At 44.7% G+C, this 6,000-nt stretch overlaps 1 long non-coding RNA gene across 1 annotated transcript in view; it reads left to right on the top strand.

The window, feature by feature from the left end:
* The first annotated feature begins 1,691 nt into the window (after positions 1–1,691).
* Positions 1,692–6,000, top strand: part of LOC134746672 (uncharacterized) — a 78,790-nt gene continuing 74,481 nt past the window's right edge. The window contains exon 1 of the long non-coding RNA XR_010128249.1: positions 1,692–1,931. This is a non-coding gene — a long non-coding RNA (uncharacterized LOC134746672). The remainder of the gene's footprint in view (positions 1,932–6,000) is intronic.

The raw sequence follows: 6,000 nt of genomic DNA, 5'->3' as shown, positions 1-6,000 counted from the left end.
TGTATGTTAATTAAAGGTCTCTTTTTCATGTCCACACTATTTGACATTTGGGGACCTCGAGGAATCGCAGCCATCTTGGAAAATGTGTACCATCCTGGAGAAATTTGCGTTTTACTCTAAATATACCGTACATTAATATATATATAATATTAATGTATCCTCAATAGCTCCATTTCTTCTAATGTTTTCCCATCGCTTTGGAAAGATGCCGACGTCATTCCTTTGCCTAAAAAGTCCAGTCCTTCCGCCTTCTCAGACTACCGTCCTATTTCCATTCTTCCTTTCCTCTCTAAAGTTCTAGAGCGTCTAGTACATCAGCAACTTACTTCTTTTTTGAACAGACACGCGCTCATGAACCCATACCAATCCGGATTCCGTACAGGCCACAGCACAACTACTGCTCTTGTAAAAATTACTGACGATATCCGGGCTGGTATGGATAATCGTAAGATCACGGTATTATCGCTTCTGGATTTCAGTAATGCTTTCAACACGGTTGACTTCGACATCTTGTTGGGCATATTGCGTTCACTTAATGTATCTCCTGCGGTAGTTGACTGGTTTCACAGTTACTTAGTAGGGCGTCGGCAGCGTATTAAGGCGGATTCCTATCGATCTTCGTGGTGCAACACGCTTGCTGGTGTCCCACAGGGCGGCGTGTTGTCTCCTCTTCTTTTTTCTATCTTCATAAACTCTATCACTTCCAATATTTTGTCCTCCTACCACCTTTACGCTGACGACCTTCAAATCTACTCTCAGGGCTCTGTTACCGATCTATCACAGACTATCTGCGCCATGAACACTGACTTGGAGAGTATTTTAAATTGGAGTAAACGTTACGGTCTCAAGGTTAACCCTACTAAAACTCAGGTTATAGTCATAGGTAGCTCAAAGCTCACTGCCCGGATTGATTTAGGTTCTCTACCTGCCATTGTGTTTGACGGTATTCAGATTCCCTACTCTCTCCAGGTAAAGAATCTCGGTGTCATGATGGACCAGAGTCTCTCTTGGGTACCTCAGGTGAATGAGGTTAGCAGGAAAATGTTTGCTGCGACTGCATCACTCCGCAGACTCCGTAATTTCTTGCCTTACGCCACTAAGATTGCGCTAGCTCAATCCCTCTTATTGCCCATATTAGATTATGCCGACATTTGCTATCTGGACCTTACGGAGGACCAGTTGAATAAGTTCGAGCGCCTCCAGAATCTCGGTATAAGGTTTATATTTGGTCTGCGCAAATTTGACCATGTGTCACAGTTCCGTTCTCAGCTCAAGTGGCTTCCTATTCGTCTTCGCCGTGACTCTCATGTTCTCGCCCTTCTCTATGGCATTCTCTTTAACCCCGCTACACCCCCTTATCTCAAAGAGCGTTTCAAGTATCTCGCTTCTATCAGATGTTCTCAGACTCATATTCTTGCTCCTCCCTCATCTACTTCTAAATTTTATAATAGCTCTTTTACCTTCCGGGCTGTTCGGCTGTGGAATGCTTTACCAGTAGAATTAAGATTAGCTAAATCTCTCCCCATATTCAAAAATCAGCTAAAACTATACTTTCTATCTCTGCCTTAACTTGCCATTTTATATATTGTATATATGCTTGTATAAATATATATTATATATATTGTATTGTATATTTATTTGTGTGTTAGGTTTTGTTTTAATACTTATATGTATAAGTAGTAATTGTAGTATGTGTGTTTGTGTTTAATAGTCTCCATATTTAGCTCTTTGCACTACCTGTTGACTTTTGTATGAGTTCTACATTTCCTGCTACCCAAAGGTTGTCTGGAAGAGATCGCTTTTTAGCGATAAGACCGCCTGTTGTTACCTGGTTCTATTTTTTCTTTAAATATTTCTTTGTAGGTTTACATGTATGTAAAATGTATAATTTTGGTGCAATAAAGAATATTTACTTACTTACTTACTTATACGTTCTCTATGAAAATATGGTGTAAGGCAACATTAAAGCTTATTAAATTCTACACAAATAAGTCCTAGATAACTTTGCGGAAAAAATACATCTTGTTATAGAAAACTCTAGAAGCTGAATCCAGATTTAGCGCTTATACCCTTTCAGGGGATATTCTCTTAATATGAAACTTGGAGGAATATGAATTCCACTTTTGTCTATACATTTGTACACGTTCTACTCCAATATCAACATTTTACTCGACTGCGACTTAAACAGAAAGTAGGGTTATGGGTTTAAATACTGAAAATCAGTACATCCTGTAGCTCAGGATACTGGACGGATTTTTTAAAACGATATATTGGTAGATTCCTCTTGCCCTTCACAACCTGTTTACACCTGTTTTATTAAAGAAAAATCAATACAGCTGCCTTGAGAGGACGCCGAATAGTAAATCATATTTTTACTTCTAAACCCTAAACCACCTAGCGCCTAAAACTATTGAGTGGATTTCAATAAAATAGACATCAGTAGATCCATAATTGGTACACGAGTGCTATGCAATACAAATTTACTAAAATAAATGGAGGAAAAATGTGTAAAACTTAAAAATGTGACTATAAAAACAGATTTTAGGTCTTAAATGGGGTTTAAACAATAGTGACAGTAATGAAATTTGACACCTACAATTTCAGGGATCCCTGTTTGCGTGTCATAAAATTGGAGCTTCGGGGACCACGGGGATCAAACGCCATCTAGAAAAGTATAAGTCTTTTTGGTTTTTCTTTTAAGGTAAATGGTATAAGCGCTAAATCTGGATTCAGCTATTATTTTCTATAACAAGATGTATTTTTTCCGCAAAGTTATCTAGGACTTTTTTGTGTAGAATTATTAATAAGCTTTAATGTTGCCTTACACCATATTTTCATAGAGAACGTATATTTAGAGTAAAACGCAAATTTCTCCAGGATGGTACACATTTTCCAAGATGGCTGCGATTTCTCGAGGTCCCCAAATGTGAAATAGTGTGGACATGAAAAAGAGACCTTTAATTAACTTACATACCAAATTTCATAACTTTGGAAGGATTTCGAGGTGAGACTTAATCCGATTGTACTATTTTATATTTTTTATTTTTATTATAAACTGATCGGCGATTGGCCCTAGTCACACCTGATGGAAAGTGAAGACAGGGCCTAAGATGGAGCTCACCGGTTCAGTAACAGCCTATTCACTCTTGTTTTAAAGAGACCGAGGTCATATTGATCAGGGAATACAGATGGCGAGAGCGCATTCCATTCCTTAGCCGTCCGTACCAAAAAGGAGGAGGCAAAACGTTTCGTCCGAACGAATGGAATGTGGACCACGAACGGGTGCATTCGCTCCCCGCGCCTGGATGTCCGATGATGGAAAGGGGAAGGTGGGATCAAGTCGTGCAGTTACTGTGCGCACTCCCCGAAATGTATCCGATAGAACACCGATAGGCAAGCGACTCGACGGCGATGCTCAAGGCTCTGTATCCTTGACTTGACAGATGGGTCATCGCCAAAGAGTCTATGAGCCCGGCGCTCTATTGAGTCCAGGGCCGCCAGCTGATATTACGACAGAACCGTCCCATAGGTGGGAGCAGTATTCCATGCACGAGCGCACCTGTGCTTGGTATAGGGAGAGAAGCTGATTCGGCGTGAAATACCGCTTCACCTTAAATAGGACACCAAGTTTTTTTGCAGCAGTTTTAGATCTAGACTCAATAGTCGACCCGAAGTTTAAGTTTGATTTCAAACTTAGACCAAGAAGCTCTAAAGTGTTGGTCACGGGAAGGGACACATTTCGGAAAGTGGGAGCCAAGGCGAACTGGCTCCGTTTTGCGGTGAAAAGACACGCCTGTGTTTTAGTGGCGTTGAATCCAACCAAGTTGGCCTCGCCCCATTCGGACACGGCATCCAAGGACAGATTCAATCGCTCCACCATGGTCTCCCTGAGGATCTTGGTGTCAGCTTCACTGACCCTCGCGTCACCAAGGTATCTCTCCGTAACCGTAATGTCATCCGCGTACCCAAAGATACCGGGCTTGAGCAGATCGTTGATGTGCAGCAGAAAGAGGGTCGCGGAGAGGACTGAACCCTGAGGTACCCCGGCATTAATAGCCAAAAGATCAGACGAGCATCCATCTAGGACAACTCGTATAGATCGGTCCCTCAGGAAATCAGTGATCCAGGAGCGCAGGCCAGAGGAGATCCCATACGCGGAAAGCTTGCTAATTAGGCTGTCGTGCCAGACTCTGTCAAAGGCCTTGGAAATGTCGAGGGACACGGCGATAGCCTCACCATGTCTCTCGATGGCCTCGCCCCATAGGTGGGTGGCATAAATCAGAAGGTCCCCAGTAGACCGATTCCGGCGAAAACCGTATTGCCGATCACTGAGGAGATCGTTACCTTCGAGATATGCCAGGAGCTTGGTGTTCAGAACACCCTCCATAATCTTACAAAGTATGGAGGTGATCGCGATAGGCCTATAATTTGACGGGTCAGCACGACTACCCTTCTTAGGTACAGGCTGTACGTTTTCAAGCTTCCACGACTCGGGGACTTGACCCGACCTCAGGGAAAGACGATACAGGCGTGTCAGTACTGGAGACAACTCAGGCGCACATGTTTTCAACACAATCGCTGGAACGCCATCAGGAACACTAGCTTTGTTCACGTCTAGACAGCGCAGTGCTTTCAGTACCTCCCTTTGGTATTTTTACTTCGGGCATTGAAGCACCAAAGGTAGGTAAGGAGGGAGGCTTAGCGACGCCAGCGTCCAGACGCGAATTTTTTGCGAAAAGAGAGTCAAACAGGTTTGCCTTGTCTTTCGCTGTATGTGCCAGTGATCCATCGGGCCTCAGCAATGGAGGTAAAGAGGGGCGACAGAAATTCGACTCCACCGACTTTGCCAGCGACCAAAACGCCTTACTCCCTGACGGGTAAGAGGCTAGCTTGGCGCCTACACGGCGAACGTGAAGAAATCGAGCTTTCCGTATAACCTTCTTGCAAGACTTAGCTGCTCTGTTGAACGACTGCTTCTTTGCCTGTACATCCGGATCTTTACGACTACGAGCATCAGCTCACGATAAATAAGCCGCGTGCTTTAGGGCTTCTGCCCGGTCACACTCGGCGTTGAACCATGGACGAGCTGTGCCTCCGGTTGCTACGTCTGAGTAGAGAATACCAGACCGGATTTCATGCCCAGACGCAACACATCGGTGATATTATTCGCACAGATCGACGAATCATCACTGATGAAAAAGGTTTGCTGCCAAGGATAAGACGCAAAGAAGTGCCGCATCTCATCCCAGTCTGCTGACTTGTATCGCCACACTCGGCGTGAGCCTCTTGGGCTACGATCCTGCGGGGAATGGAACGACACAGATTTCACCAGACAGTGGTCAGAGGTTCCCAAGGGGGATGACACAGACACATTGTACCTGTCTGGGTCTGTTGTCAGCAGAAGGTCCAAGCAATTGGGTGTGTGGCCAGCAACGTCCGGAACACGAGTTGGCTGGTCGACCAGTTGGGTGAGATCGAGAGATAATGCAAACTTGCGGGCCTCTCTCCCAGCATGGTCAGTAAACTGGTATGGGCACAACCACTCCTCATGGTGGGCATTGAAGTCCCCCAGAAAAACCAACTGTGCTCGCGGGTATCGTTACTGTGCAACTTCCGCCGCCTCCGTGAGATGTTGGAACAGCCTGGTTGTCTCCGGGTCACCACTGTGCGATCGATATATTAAAGCGTACACAATTTGCTGCACGCCCAAGTCCACCAGCAACCATAAGGTAGAGAAGTTAGACGCTTCAAGGTTACGAAGACGACGACAGCAGATGTTGTCGCGGGCGTATATACAAACATCAGCGCGGGGTTTAAAAGTGTGCTCCAGGGTATATCCTGGGTAATGTATAGGTAGATACGCCGCATCCGCAAAGCACCTGATTTGGGTCTCAGTTAGACAGAGCAGGTGGGGCTTATCAGTCTCAAGATGGTGATGGACCGCAGCGAGATTGGAGTGCAGACCTCGAATGTTTGAGAGGTGCACTTTTAGTGAGAGGA

The sequence above is a fragment of the Cydia strobilella genome, chromosome 1, assembly GCF_947568885.1.
Source record: "Cydia strobilella chromosome 1, ilCydStro3.1, whole genome shotgun sequence".
Taxonomy (NCBI): domain Eukaryota; kingdom Metazoa; phylum Arthropoda; class Insecta; order Lepidoptera; family Tortricidae; genus Cydia; species Cydia strobilella.
This window is presented reverse-complemented; position numbering and strand designations above follow the sequence as displayed.